Genomic DNA, 17,496 nt, shown 5'->3' with positions numbered 1-17,496 from the left:
ACGTATTTGCAATTAAATATTTCCAATACGGCCACCATCAAACCGTTTTATATCATATTGATATCATTATTAAATTTTATATAATATATATGATGTCTCATTGAGAACATTCATTTATATGACGGCCTGCCATACCGTCATTTGTAATAATAATTTGTATTATTGCACGCGGCCGGTGCAGCGAGCGCGTCGCTCCGCGCGTTCAAATTGCACCGAGTCGCTGGGCATCATAGCCCCTATATATGCCTGGCGATGAGTATGACATTCGGCGCGGTCTAACGTTAAAATCAATACATGAAACATATTATTTATTACACGAACGTTATCCACAATAATGTATATTAAAAAAAAGTATGTTTATTATAATGCCATTCCTTTTATCATCCTTATTTATTACATGTATATGTATTCAATTACTATGCAATGTAATCTCTATGTATGTTTTTATGTTTCCGTATATGTATTTATGTGTGTATGTATGTATGTATGCATGTTTTTAATATCTCCAAAACAACGCGACCAATTTTGATTACATTTTAATACGTGCTTTATATGGTTCACCGACGACTTATATTGAACCCGGATAGTTGCTCTACAACATACCTACTTTAAAAAAAAAAATGTATTAAATCAATCACATTCATTCTCATGTATATAGTATAGTCCGTTACAACGTGCGTTTGTAACTCGCCAAACGTCAGATTACTTTACTAGTGTGCGTGTAAATAGAGGCCAAATTTTCGCCACTATTTTTTTTCGAGAGAAAATGAATAAATTAATATAATTCTTTGTAAGCAAAGTTTTGTTTGTTTAATTGTTTGAGATGAAATATAATTACCTCCCGTTCTCTAAGAGGGAATTGTCGTACCGTATCCGGAATTACCGTATTCGAGATACTTTGTAAATAAATCATATTAAATACGAATAATGTGTATGAAATTTTGTATTACATTGAATTCAAACTCATATAAATCTTAAACGTTTAAGAATGATATATATCAGAATTAAAGTATAAAAATAAACAAACGACACCAGCAACTGGGCTAAGGCCGCCTGTCCTTTTGAGGAGAAGGTTTGGAACATATTCCATCACGCTGTTCCTATGTGGGTTGGTGGAATACACATGTGGCAGAATTTGTATAAAATTTGACACACGCACTTTCCTTCGCGATGTTTTATTTCACCGCCGAGGACGAAATGAATTATAAAGACAAATTAATCGCATGAATATTCAGTGCTTGCCTGGGTTTGAACCCGCAGTCATCGGTTAAAATGCACCCGTTCTAAACACTGGGTCATTTCGGCACACCACTGGGCTTTCTCGCCACGATATAAACGAGCTCTAATATAATAATATCCTCTCAACGACCATGATCCTGGCTATGACATTTGGTCATACTTAATATAAGAAAACGTTGTCGATGTTATTAAAACGACGTGGTAAATATCAACTCCATAGAATATGAAGTGATTTGTATTCACGACACAAAAATCGCAAATTAATAAAACCTGAGTATGAAATAAAATCTTATTAGTAATTGAGCGAAGGCTTCTAATTATTCTAGTAAGAGTCATATGGGGTCGTTGTTTCTTTATTTCAGCCATTAGCTATGTTATAAATTATGAAAAAAGGTAGTATGATTGAAAACTTGTAGTACAAGTATGATAAATTAAATATTTCTAGAAAAATGTGGTGGAATTCGAAACGCAAAGAAAACGCTTGCCTTTAATTGAATGTAAATAAAAATCCTTCTTTAAAAATACGATATACATATATTTACTAGTTTGCGTTTTGTGTATCTTTTTAATTAAAGTTTTTACTAGTGAAAGGCTTATCTTGCGTTGATTAATAATCATTAAACTGACCGAGCAAATTAACTGCTACCAAACCTGCCCAAGGATAAAAAAATATAAAAACTACAAAGGAAATTGGTTGTATAGTCGTGTTTAATTATAGACTTAATTGATAATAAACGAAACGAACATATGTACATATTATTCTAAGTAGTAGAATTCTAATAGTAGTTCACTTCCCATACTCAGTAGTTCTGTAAGTAGTTTACTTTCCACTACTGAGCTAAGGCCTCCTCTTCCTTTGGGGAGTAGGTTAGAAGCGTATTCAACCACGCTGTTCCAATGCGGGTTGGTGAATTCACATGTAGAATTTCGTTAAAATTGGACAGATGCAGGTTTCCTCACGATGTTTACCTTCACGGGTGAGCATGAGATGAATTTTATAAACAATATTTTAAGCACATGAAATTCAGTGGTGCTTACTTAGGTTTGAACCGGCAATCATCGCTTAAGATGCACGCGTTCTAACCACTGGGCCATCTCGGCTCTTCGCTCTTATTTCTTTATGAACAATTAAATGGTCAAATCAAAGTTATTGCCATAATTCAAATACCAATGTTGCGATTACGATATTTCAAATATTCTAAACTTTCAAGATTTGGATATTAAACCTCTTTGAACTTTTGATGGAATTTATAACTTATTAAGTACCTAAGTATTTGTTTTATATTAACCAAACGAATAAAATAAATATTTAGATGTAAATAGCGACGTAGAAAGTTAATTATATATGGTAAATATTTACATTAAATTTTTTTTTTATATATTTTATTTAATAATGTAAATAGGTTTTGTAGTAATTACGTTTTATATTCGTTAGTCATTTTAAGTGCGCTGCTCAAGTGAGACAGTGGAGCTTTGAGAAACATAGTTTGCCATCCTTACCGGAGGAATTTTCTCTTTGAATTTATAAAGAAACACCCACGACTTCAACTTCAATGGAATTAAATTAAATTAAAATAGATAGCTCGTAGGTGGGTTGCAGGTCAATCACCTCCTAGTACTACCATGGCGAACAACAGATGCTACGATGATGGTATATATTTTTGGCGCCTTTTAAGTAGCAGGGTGAACTTTACAAGGGATACTAGTCCAAGTCTCTTTCCACGGGTTAGACTGTCGTAGTCTGGAAACAGACGAATAATTTGAAGAGTGGTGATCAAGTACTTTATGAAGATTTTCACCGTGTTATCACAAAAAAAAATTAATGCAAAACATACGACATTAAATTTTCTACCCCAATTCCGCTCTTAGGGATATTATTATTTTCCAATAACATCACGAATATTCTCAACATAACACAACCAAATTGTAAAAAAGTAAGTGTTATGGCTAACTTGATTTGAACGAAGTCAAGAACTTTCGTTATAAATTGTATATCTATTATATAAAAGTCACAATGAAATAAATCAATATCATCTGAAAATAATTATATCACAAGAAATAAAATTGTTATAAAAAATCTGCTCCTAAAAAACCAATATTAAAAAATATTTTTATATAACATTATTTATAACTATACATATTAGAAAGGGACAGAGAGATGGAGAAAGAGAGGGCGAGATCACAATCAACATCATTTTCGTGACGAATTCTGCCACTTCAGACTCATGTGAGCTGCTTAAAGCTTCATTCCAATAACATTACGAAAAGCGAACCACAATCGGCAAATTATCGAGGATAAAATACAAAAAAAGTCCGAAGCGACAAAGTCCTTTTTTTGAAGTCAACTGAAAATATCCCCATACTTTGTAGCAGTAATGAAAGTTAAGCTATATTTCAAAGGCAAGGGGAAGTCGAACAAAAGCAATAATCGCGTGTCATATAACAGTAACGTTATTTGGTCGTATGCGATGACGGATAGATGTAATATATTTCGTTAATATACCGAAAACATGTCAAGGGGAATAAGGATGAGTGACTTTTATAGTATGCGAAATAACTATGATTTTTAGATTGAGTGAGAAAATAAAAACACCACCTACAAACGTGGAATAAATACTTGTTGACAGACAGGATAAATCACATACATATATCATCATCATCATCAGCCCGTTTTTGTCCACTGCTGGACATAGGCCTCTCTAAGTGTACGCTACTGTGGTCTTTCTCCGGCTACTCGCATCCAGCTCCTGCCTGCCGCCTTGCGTATATCGTCACTCCACCGTGCCTGAGGACGTCCTACACTACGTTTGCCGAGACGCGGTCTCCACTCTAGAACACATATATAATTGTAATTAACTGACATGACTGAATTTTTAAATATTGTAAAACAGTCCTAAAAATCTACTGAGTTTCTTGCTGGTTCTTCTATGTAGAATCTACTTTCCGAACCGGTGGTAACTTCACTTGATATTCTTGTTAAATGACGATTCAAAAGAACTTGTAAAGGCCTACTTGAATAAACTATATTTTGATTTTGATCTCAGTTTGTGTGGGTGTGTGTGAGTGTGTGGTAGCAAAACATTTGGGTGACATAGATATCTCATCAATTCTAATTTCGATATTTATAAATATATGAAAAATGTGTCGGACTGTACTTTACTCTGCCGGGTTTGAAGTGATCAAAACCTATCTAACATTTTGAGATATGACATATCATAGTCCTGTTATTTCATCCCCAGAGGAGAAGAAAATCAGACATTCTTATTCTTTTGTTCTATAGCCTTGCTGTCACACATTTCGTTTCCCATCGTCATGACTTAGTTGTCTTTCCTTTGGCTATCATAGTAGTATTTCTAAATTCTATCCCAACCTATTGTAATCGTAATATGAGAATTAGTTCGTATACCGATCAGCGACTCAACGTGGAAATGCTGCTAGCTCACACATATGGTCATGATTTGTGCAACAAATGTTTGATTTGTATTTATTTAAAATAAAATTCAATTATTTTTTAAATATAAGTAGTAAATAAATATTGGACAACATCAGACACATTACTCTGATCCCAATGTAAGTAACTAAAGCACTTGTGTTATGGAAAATCATTAGCAACGACGCGCCCAGATCCTAAGCTTTTTCTACATCATTCAGTCGAGAATTGGAGTGGCCTTTTCATGAAAACCGCTGTACACACTACTCGGCCATAGAGGTAATCAAATATAAGATAATGTATTCTCAGTTTTTTAAACATTGTTTAGTACATATTTAATATAATTGTATTCACAATTTCTATACCTATATGCGATGCGAGTGTTCACATCTCCGCGAAGTCGCTTCGTTTATTGAAGTAATATTTCACAACACGTCGCTCGCTTCGACATCGCTCCATCAACTTCATACAAAACAAACAATGTTTAGAGATGTTTAGAGACAATTTTCAAACGAATACTTTATAAAGAATTTTATTTGAAAGTACATATAAATAATCATATATTGAATATTTTCATTTTGTTCATCATATTTATCAAGATGACCTAATGTTTAGAGTTCGTAAAAAGATATTACAGAATCCAATCCCAGGTTAAAATCACATAGTATAAAACAAAGTCGCTCACGGTTGTCTGTCCCTATGTATGCTTAGATCTTTAAAATTACACAACAGATTTTGATGCTGTTTTTTAATAGATAGATTTATTCAAGAGGAAGGTTAGGTGTGTAAAACATGCACAACATAGTAAAGAAACACTGACAGGTAAGGTCTCTAGTCATATATAAAATTTGCGGTTTTTGTGCTTGATGGAAACAAAATCATCGTTAGAAACTTAGTTTAGTTTATTCTTTTATTGTACACCACACAGTGAAATAAAAAAAATACAAATGACAAAGATATGGCCTAGATATGACAGGCGTACAATTTTGGCGACCTTATCGCTACATAGCGATCTCTTCCAGGCAACCAACGGTGTAGGATAGGTCATAGAATATAAGGTGGGTGGTGCTCTACTAATAAATAAAATAATATGAATCTGTTAATAAAACTATGAAATAAATATAAATATAGAATACACAAATTATATATCCATTAATAAATTATATTGTCAATACATATAAAATAAATAAATAAATATATATATATATATATATATATATATATATATATATATATATATATATATATATATATATATATATATATATTTATTTATAATATATATAAATCTAAATACAATGAGTAAGAATATAAACGATGTCTTCAAACATAACGAAAAAATAAATAAATTAACAAAATAAAAAACAGAAAAAAGAAATCATTATCGTAAAGGAACTTGAGTCAGAAAGTGATTTTTTAAAAGTTTTTTAAAAATAAATAAGGTTTTGGCCTCCCGAATATTTAAAGGAAGGTTGTTCCAGAGCGTAATAGCCTGAATTGTAAACGATTTTTTATAAAAAATAGACTTATGTTCGGGCACCCTTAAAATCAGTCTCTCGTAGAACGAGGGTGTTCTCCGGGTTTTCCTAAAAATATAAATTTTTCCTTCAGGTAAGGGGGAGTAACAGGGTGAAACAACACACAGTAAAGTATAGACAGGACATGCATATTCCGGCGAAGTCTGATGGGTAGCCAATTGAGACGGGAACGAAATTGTGATACGTGGTCGAATTTTCGTAATCCAAATATAAATCGAATAAAGGTATTTTGAAGTCTCTCAAGTTTATTTAACTGGTCTTCGGTTAAGTCCACAAAGCTTGTGTCAGCATAATCCAAAATAGGAAAGAGTAGAGTTTGTGCAAGCATAATTTTGGTAGGAATGGGAAGAAAATTTCGAAGACGACGCAGAGAACTCAGCGTGACGAATACCTTCCTGCTGATTTCATTCACATGGCGAGTCCAGCTAAGAGAATTATCAACGAAAACTCCCAGGTTTTTGACAGATTCGCAATAAGGAATGACAGTATTGTCAAACATTATCAGAGGCAAGGAGGACCAGTCGACTTTGGATAATTAGTTTAGATAAACTTCTACATGTGTATTCAGGAAAACACAAAGATTTAGCGAGGTTTCCCTTGATGTTATAGTTAGGTTAGATGCAAATGTTCCACCTGTTGGTAATTTGGTTATTACTGCCCGTATACGTACATTGGCACCGTAAGAAATTCTTATTATTTCTTACCTAACCAATGTGCTACAAATCTTGGAAATATTATGATGGGTAATAGCTCACCAAATAAACTTGCACAAAGCTCAACCGCCATATAAAGAAGCCAAATTGAAGAAGTTTTAAATATTCTCTCCTCAAGAGGAAAGGTTATTATCATTGACAACATTTGACGTTTTACAGGATTACATTTTATACCAAATAAATTCGAATCTCACTCGTGAAATTTTGAAAGTCGACTAATGGGAATACGCTTTTTTGATACTAGTGTATACATGTAGCTATAAAATTTATCACTATTCTCTAATTTCACAATTTTAGAATTTTTATTTTTACCGAATAACTTTCTATTGGAATTTAATTTAAAATTACATGCTTTACCCGAACTCCAAACCAAACATTGTAGCGGCTAAATAAAAGTCTCTGGCGTAAGTTATTGCATACTCTGTGGTGAGTAGTACCGGAACATTCTATCCAAAGTCTGTCTGACCAACCAGAGCACGGCATTTAAAACAAGAATATTACAAAAAACATCCTGAAAGTTTCAGCTTCGTTTTTTAAAACTCTGCGGTGTTGCATTGCTCGGATTGTTGTCAGTTAAGGCTTTATATATTATCCGAATGCTTTACATTTGTAGCAATGCATATATGTATAGAAACTTATGTAGTTAATATTAATGATTACGTATTAAAAAAGACTTTATATATGGTGATGCTTCGCTAGATGAATTTCAATTGAAATTGGTGACAGATATCTGAAACTTGTTTGTTTATATATTTTAAGTATAATTATATTTATACTTTGTTGTGTAAGTGTGTGTGTGTGTGCGCGCGCGTGTTTGTGTGTGTGTGTGTGTGTGTGTGTGTGTGTGTGTATTTTGTTGTGATGAAACAATTGCATATTGAAATTGACTTATATTATTATGAAAGACAACAACAGTGACAAATTACAACCAAAGTTAGATACTCGTACATACATATAAGAAGTAAAGTGAAATGGTATTTCAATAGAATTCAGTACATACTTATATAATATGGCAGAAGTGTAGCCTATGTAAATATCGTTTTGAAACGTTACTTATAATGAAAACAAAAATGGCTTAAGGTAAAATTGCGCGTTCGAGCCTGAGGCGGCGAAGGAAAACATAGCGAGGGTCCGCTGTTACAGGTGAATTTGTAACATACTTCCATCTATAAAACCACATTGGAATTATCTACGCCTAATAAATCTGAAAGGTGGAATAAGCTCTTAACTTCCTCGGGATTCTTAGCCCTGTAGAGTGATAGTGGATATTTCTTAATTGTTAAAGTTAATCAAATCTTAATTTATTTCAAAAACGTAAAGATATCGAAATCGTTCAAAAAAAAAACTACAGTCGTGACAAAATTGAAAAATTTTACCGTTAAAAAAGTATTTTATGTTTATTATTATTCACAATAAAATCGGCTTAATTGTAATATTCATGTTCTCATAAGACAAAAAATAAGTCCTGTTTTTATTTTTTATATTTATAGCTCATGTTTGAGGAAGAGAAATTGACCACATGATGGTAATTGGTCACCAATGTTTATTGATATTGACATTGTAAGACCAACCATTCCTTAGGTCAACATTGCATCACCTTGGGTACTGATATGTATTTTTATTATTATTCCTTGTGCACTGGCTCACCCATACGATAACGTAATATTGCGGAGTATTGCGCATGTAGTATAGTAATATGTAATGAGTTATTGTTAACTACCACATAGGCTGGCACAAAGCACTGACACCCAGTAAGTGCATTAAATTATCTTAATTTATATGAGATGAGGCTGCATATCTCAAATTAAACTGGTTGGTTTGGACTGATGGATGTTTCTGGTTCCTTAATCAAATACCTTTAGGACCGTTTAGTTTTTGGACGTCACATGCGTTGACCCATCTCATGTCAAGAAAATTGGTTTGAGGCTGAGACGTGTACAAATTTTGAAGAGAACTATTGGTGACGCAGAGGTTTAGCTGGTCCTATTTGTTCCTTACGTCAAAATTTATAATTGAAATTTGACATCCTTCCTTCTGATTAGTTCCGGAATAATCTGATATTTAGTGCACACCTTTTTTATATTATATTTTTACACGAACACATATAAAACACATACATAAAAAATTATCTTCGGTACACAAAGATAAATTTTAAATTCGTAGCAATTGGGCAATGGATAGTATCAAGCCTCGTACTTTTAGTGCAAAGGAAATCATAGAGTTTATAAATTTTGTATATTTTATTTCTTACAGTGCCATTGTCTGTGGTGACCACTGACCATCAGATGGGTCACTTGCTACACATACCTATATTATAAACAACAAGTACTCATATATATTCGGTATATTGAAGATGAAGATCTCCTTGATACCCTTTTGTCTGACCATAAGCAGATTTACCTAGATATCAAACAGATTAAAGTTGACAAGAAAAGAGAGGGACATGAATACTAAGAAACTGATTATACTGCTTTATTTAAATCAATGGAAATAACTGTGATCCAAAATAAAGACTACGATTACGAAATATTAGAAAATTTAATTAAGACTAAAATTCAAGAAAATAAATTCACAAAAATAAAAATCTTAAATAAACCCAGAGAAGATTGGATAAACAAAGAGGTTTTGAATAGTTTGCGTGATCGAAATATTGCCTGGAACCAACATAGAACTGATATTAAAAATACCGAAAAGATAACAACATTCAAAACCAAAAGGTACGAAGCTTTCAAGACTACACGAAATGCTAAAATTAACTTCTATTCCAACGCCTTTGAAAAATGTAAAAAGCGACCAAGAAAAATGTGGAATTTAATTAACAGTCTCGTCAATAACAAAAATATGATAAATATCATACCTCCTAATCTTGTTCGAGATTCCAATATAGTAGTAAATGATCCTTATGAGATTTGTCATCTTTTTAATGACTTCTTTTCCACTGTTGGTTCCGATTTAGCAAGTAAAATACCCCAATCATATCATGAAAAACTTACTTCCAGTTTTTCACATTCACAAAATAACACTATTCAGTCATTTGCACCCACCACAAAAAAAAGAGGTTAGTGAAATAATCGACAAATTGAATGTAAACACAAGTAAAGGCATCGATAACATCGGAGTAAAAGATATAAAGTGTATAAAATACTTTATTCTAGATAATCTTACTGATTGTTTAAACAAATGTCTTACACAAGGAGAATTCCCCGAAAGTCTAAAGATTGCTAAAGTTACTCCTATTTATAAATCCGGAAGTAAAACAGATCCGGGGAATTATCGACCGATATCTGTTTTACCAGTTTTGTCAAAAATTTTAGAAAAATTAATATATGTACGTCTTTATAATTACCTCAATAAACAACACTTCTTTTTTAATCAACAATATGGCTTTCGTCCGAAATCTAATACACTTTCAGCAACTGTGGATATTGTCACCAAAATTAAAAACGCGTTGGATAGTAAGCAAATCGTTCTAGGTATCTTTATCGATTAAAAAAAGGCTTTCGACACGGTCAGCCATAATTTATTATTGCAAAAACTACATAAAGAAGGTATAACAGGTTCGGCAATCAAAATTTTAGAATCATATTTACATCGTCGCAAGCAAATTGTTAAAATCGGAAATTTTCAAAGTAAGCCCGCAACGTTAACATATGGAGTACCACAAGGCTCTATCTTGGGACCGCTATTATTTTTAATTTATATAAATAGCATTAGTACAATTGATTTGTCTGGAGATATAACTCTTTACGCGGATGACACAAGCTTATTTTACTTTGGTGATAACATTAAAAATATAATTGACGTAGCTCAACGTGATTTAAATGTTATTAGCGAATGGTTTCTGTCTAATTTATTAACTATTAATACCAAAAAGACATCATATATGATCTTCGCGCCTAAAAATAAAAATATACCAATTCATGACCAACTAACAATTTTTAACGAACCTATAAATAAAACTAATCATGAAAAATATTTAGGTCTTATAATGGATAGCAAGTTAACCTGGCAGTACCATATTGATCATCTTAAAAATAAAATATCCCCTTTGATAGGAGCACTACGTAAAATTTCCTTATGTATACCTAATAAAATTCGTCCTATTATTTATAATTCTTTAGTAAAACCTCATATAGAATATCTTATTGAAATATGGGGAACTGCTGCGAAGTCTAACGTAAAGCCATTACAAATTTTACAAAATAAAGTTATTAAAGTTCTTTACAAATATGATTATATGACGCCATCCGCTGAATTATACAAAAAAACAAAATTTCTTAATTTAAATCAATTATACACTTTGAAAACCTGCATGTTGATTAGAAAAATATAAACAAATAAAACACATTCACAATTACACTTTCATAAAAAAACACATACATACCACACTAGGAAACGTAATAAACTAGAACTTCCAACTTCAACTTCATTTGAAGGAGTTCAAATTTATAATAAATTATCAGACTTAATCATTAATAGCAAGAGTTTTCCTATATTCAATAAAAAAGGGGGCAAGTGCGAGTTGAACTCGCGTGAAGAGGGTTCCGTACGATGTTACCTATATGTTTTTTTTAAATCTGACCCAAATTTGTTTGTGGTAACTAAAAAAAGTATGAATGGTCCCTGATTGGAGAGGGATATTACTAAATATATTATCTATTGTTGAATTTTGTCTTGTTGTATATTCTTGAATACGCGGAGTAAGACCGAGTGACAGAAGGTATTCTGATATTTCATTTTTTGATTTGTCCTTAAAATCAATATTAAAGTCACCGGCAATAATAATCTTTTCGTTTGCACTAATAGCCTTTTTAATACATTCGACTGCAATTTTCGGAAGACATCTTGGTGATTTATATACGGTTAAAAATTGAACACCAAATGCTTTGAATTGAAGACATTCACAGTGTCCACCTCCTGGACTATCTATAAATAAACCTTTATTGGAACCGTCATCTAATTCATTGACGTAATTACAATTTATATATGCTATTGCACCCCTTCCGGGATTTGCATTCAATACATTGGGACCGTCTATTCTGCACACTTGCTCAAAACCTTCCAACTCAAAATTGTCGCTTCGAGAGCCCCAAGTTTCTACGAATAATGTAATATGAGATGAATGAATTATACAATCAGCTTTTACATCTAGTAAATGTTTACGCAATGATTGTACATTATGAAAGATTATTTGAATTTCATCTCCTGGTGACTGTAAAACTTCGAACTGGGGTATCAATTTATTTTCTAACAGTCTCATCATTTCCAAATGAACTGCACTTTTTTCTGATACCTTTGCTGGGGGATTGAAATTACCATCTGATGTAACCAAATAAAGGCCACTAGCTGAAGTAGCTCGAGAACAGGCTACATATAACATTGATCGCTTCACATTTCTACTCAAATGAACAACTATTTTTTCCATAGTGCAGCCTTGAGATTTATGAATCGTCATTCCCTCAGCTGGTACTACTGGAAATTGAGACCGATGTACCTTGAGGTTCGATGACTTCCATTGTTTCACTGTATACGTAGAAGTTTCTAGCGGTGTCCACTGAGATTCTATATATGCATGGTGATTCCGGGTATGAACCTCAAATTTATTCCTTGTCGCAATACCGACATTGTTATCAAACTGTAACCACAATCGCAAAGGTCTTCTTTCATTAGTAGTGATATGGCGACCATATTCTATAGCTTTCAGTAATCCTGTAGTGCCATTAACTAGTCCATCAGATGTATCTAGATTTACTGTTATCATATATCGGGCACTTATTTTCACATACAGTATCTTAGGCAAGCCGTATGTCTTCATTGTTGGTAATGCGTTCACTGATTGTAATGCTTTTTTTTTTGCTATCGGATTGGGTGAACCGGAAACTATGTCTATAGCCTTGACAGAACAACCTTCAGTATTCATTAGTGATAATTTTTGTTTGTTGTAATTGTCCACTTCTTTGTTACTTGCAAATAAATGTATAGCACCATCAGCATCAGCAGGTAAGCTGCTCATTTTGAAACACCGCGACTTGATAAGTTGAATATCAATGTGATTCATATTACCAGTAGCCATGTTATTCAAAGCAATAGCAAAATTGAGATCATCCCTCTGACGCATTATTTTAGTCATCGGAAACAGCCGAAATGGTTCCCACAATGGTGCACCAGCTAGAACTGCCATCGGATTACGTCCTGTATTAGGCTGAAAAATCCAGTTGTCTCCAACTGGCGGCAATTGATTAAAATCTCCTACAGAAATAATAGATTTACCAGCAAACGGGACGTCTGTATGAAAAATTTGCTGTAATCTGCGATTAATCTGATTGAAAGTCCTACTTCCCAACATAGATATTTCGTCTAAAATTATTAATTTAACTTTACATAGCTTACTAGCTAATGTGTTAGCCGTGCCTGCCGACAAAGACGGCATAGTACTACCACACTGTGAAATTGGCAAACAGAATGCGTTGTGAACAGTTTGTCCTCCAATACCAAACGCGGCTTTGCCAGTAAAGGCGCAAAGTAATATTTTTATTTCATCTGGGTTAGTTCCAGGCTCACGATTAAAGATTAACATTAAATATTGATAAAGGGCCTTTATCAGCAAGCTTTTACCAACTCCAGCACCGCCGCTGACAAAATAATAAAATGGGAGCTCTAATTGTTGCGTGAACAGATTTCCTAGGTGCAAAACAAAATTTCTTTGGTCACTATTCAACATTCTTAGTAATGCGAGCACATGATCTTCGTTCATTAATAATGGTTGAGCAATTACTCTACATATCAAGTCATTGCCTTGTTCCCCTTGTAATTGCAAACAATGGTCGGGATCAATTTCTTGGGTCTCCAATTCATATTCACCTAGAGCACAGGCTCTTGCTTCAGCTCGATTGTTATCATTTTCTTCATCATCATTTTCTGCATTTCGAACCGCTGCTAATAACGCTTCAAATTCTTCTGGCCCTCCTAAGGAATTGAACTGTATACTTTCTGATTTTATCATATTACATTTATTGAGGAAAATTTCTTCTAAATTTAATTCGTCATTTACAAGCTCTGACTCTTCATTCCTCCAAGGTACATATAACATAATCTGCTCTCTATAAAAGTTATCTGGGTCCTGCTCACGATTATATCGTCGAAAACGTATTATTTTAGGCTTTAATCTTCTTCGTATGTAGCCGTCATTATTTAATAATTGTATCCAGCTACCAGTTGTTCTATCTTCGGTATTTTCTTCCATATTTTCATTCTCGTACGATTTTGATAGCTTAGTTGAATAGGTATAATAGGCAGCAAAATATGCCAAGCTCATTCTTTCGAAATAATCATCCTGTGGTCGATTGATGTAATGGTCTAACAAATTTTTTTGAAATATATCAGTAGAGGAAGCATTCAATGACTTCAATGTTTCCATCGGCTTTAGAATACCTACTCGTTCGTTTGGATGACCCGTATTAATATAAATATCAGCTTCGCTGGCACGAGACAAAGGCAATCCTGCGAGGCAGTAAATAGCTTCTTGCGCAGAAATTTCTGATGAATTGAGAAACACTTTAGATATCGCACGTAGAGATTCTTTTATATTTGCATTACCATTTTTAGCTTCCTCTACAGCAGCTCTAAGTAAGTTGGACATACCTCTGTCAGTTTTATTAATGTAGTCTACAATATAAACTGAACATGCAAAAGGATCTAATATAAACTGGCAATCCATATTCGCCTGCTGTAGTTCTAATATTTTTTTGCAAAACGGATTTAACAAGATATCTTTGGGTTTTCTTTTCAAAAATATTTTTGGTCGTTTGAGTGTAGCTCTTACGGCTAAAATATATTCGGATATAGTTAATCCAGTGGATTTCAAGTAATCATCAAATGTGATATCATTAGAAACATTAGATAGGTCTTCTTTTAACTTTTTAGAATTTTTTTTCCATTTTGCTGTGGAAGGATCGTCTTTATACAATTCAGTCAACAATCTTGTTTTGTCCATTGGAAAGAAAGGTATTCCGAATCTGCATGGTCGGTCTGGTTTTGGGTGACATGTGTGAGTGTGTTTGTGTGTTTGTATTGCTACAAGATCGTTACTTATTTCATTACTGTCACAAGATACGATCATATCAACAAATTTTATGATATTTTCAATAGAAGTTTCGTCTTCGGGAGTATATATTGGTGCACCTTCTATCCACAACATTATGTGTGCATGTGGCGATCCACGATGTTGAAATTCTATCCTATGGTACTGATGGCTAATCTTATTGTCCCCAAATGGTCCTGATGGAACTAACCATGTCTTCATCAATTCTTTAAGCCTTGTTTCAAAAAATGTGACACAAATAAATGGGTCTGATTGAATAAGACGTGCCTTTTCCTCATAAGAGATAGATCGTGCCTCTTTAAGACTAACTTCTCCCTTATCAACAGTTTTTTTAAGTTGTTTTATAAGTTCTGGCCATTTGGCCTCTGCAGCTGACACAGTAACAAAAAGGGTTGGCACTCCGAATTGTCGAACCATAGCGAGTACCTTTTTTTTTTCGTTTTCCCAATGAGCTGGTGAATTTCTCACGTCGCACAAAACTCTATACCCGTCATCATGCTGTATAAGATTATTCAAATACTCATCTTTCAGCAGATTGGAAACTATAATAGGTACAGAATTATTTACTTTTTTTCGTAAGCAGGTCAAAATATTATTTCGCAGCTGTAACATTTGTTGTTTTTTCAACAAAGTAAATAAATAGTCAGCCCTCATGGCTCTCCGGTCAAATCTTGTTATCTCTGATTTCATAATTTCGGAATTACTCAAATTTATTTTGAATTTCCGCTCAACCCCTCCGTGTATTTTAATGAAGCCTAATTCTTCCATATATTCATCATAAATTAGTGACCTTGGTTGATTACCTTCTCCTGGCGCCATTGTAATAGTAACATCTTTTTCATTATCTAATAGAGTTTCTACATTTCCAGGGTTAATATTTTTTTCTTCTTGTGCCAAAACATCACACGTACATTTTTCGAGACAATTTTCGTCATCGGATTGGTCATCGTAAATCCACTCTTCATCATATTTGATACCTATTTTCTTAAACAAATCAGTTTGCACTAAATACTTTGCAGCTTCTCTGATTACGTCCGGCCGGATTCGCTCTTTTCGACCATGCTTATAACACATTCTCCGTTTTAATTCTATTGTAATAATGTGATTATCAGATGGATGTCTAGGCAACGCTGAAATCATAGTATTTACATCCACAGGCACGTTAACAACTCCACCTGTTAATCCATGTTGATAACCAAGGCCCTGCCCTTTTCTTACTATTTTAAGGAATATATGTCTTGGTGAAACCAATCGCTCCTCAAGTGGTGTAAGTTTTTGTAAAACGTCAGGAATATCAGGGAACAGTAAACCATTACTCATTGCTAATCTCGGTATTTTTCCCGCTTTCAAATTATTATGACAAGTGTAGCAAAACATATAATTATTATTATCAGAAAATGTACTTAATTTTATGTTTCTCATGACTTCATCTAGGAAAAAAGACAGATGATTTACTTTTAATGACTTCAGGGAGTTTCTATGCCACAATCTTCCGCAGCACGAACAAATGCTTGTGTGGCCATGTAAAATAGAATCAAAGAATTGTTTTTCAATTTTGTCCCAATCATTTTCAATATTCTGATTTCGTATATTTCGAATTTCGGTTTCACGAGTAGCGTATTCTGGATTTTTACGTGATAAACGATGCGCTATGGTATCACGTTCCTGTTCTAGCGTTTTATATGCAGGATCCTGACGTAAAATATGGTGTGATGCAGTGTTAAGTACCCGTTCGCGTTCCCTGTAAGTACGATCCTGACGTGAAATGCGACGCGAAACAGTATTGCGTTTTTGCTCCGTCTTGCGTCTACGAGGTACTGAACGTTGCAGTTTTTTCGACTCTTTATCTCGCTCTTTTTTTCTATTTTTAGTGTCATCACTACATCTGGATAATCTTTCTCGTTTGAGGTTATTCTCTAATATCCTTGACGATTTTCTTTTACAAGCAATAAGCGAAGTACTTTTTACTGGGCTGAAATTACTATTTATAGGGGCGTTCTGATCATACGAACAATTAGGATTTTCCAATGTTTCATAGGAAACAGGAATAGTAATCGAGAGAACAGTTTTCCCTAAAACCTCTATTTGACTACAGTTCGATAGTTTATTGATTTTTTGGCGCCTTTTTTTGTTTCTTTCACCAATACGTTTTCTTTCTAACTTAGTGCCACAGTATTTGTTTTGGGGACGTCCACCACGATTAATAACTGTAGACGGAAATTCTGTTAGCCTATGTGTTAAAAGAATGTTTAAAGTATGACTTCTTAAAAACTCGACATTGAATTTAATATTACATGGATCAAGGCCTAACACAATTGAAGTACTAAATGCTATTGCGTATAAGCCGCAATCAATCAAATTTGGTTGTTTTTGTACAACAGGAAATATGATTTCATTTTCTAGAATGTAAGGAAACAATTTTCTCAAATACTCTGCCTGTATTTCACTAAGATTTTTATACAAACTATCATAAAC

This window comes from Vanessa cardui, chromosome 23 (genome assembly GCF_905220365.1).
Source record: "Vanessa cardui chromosome 23, ilVanCard2.1, whole genome shotgun sequence".
Classification (NCBI taxonomy): domain Eukaryota; kingdom Metazoa; phylum Arthropoda; class Insecta; order Lepidoptera; family Nymphalidae; genus Vanessa; species Vanessa cardui.
Note: the sequence above shows the minus strand (reverse complement) of the source record.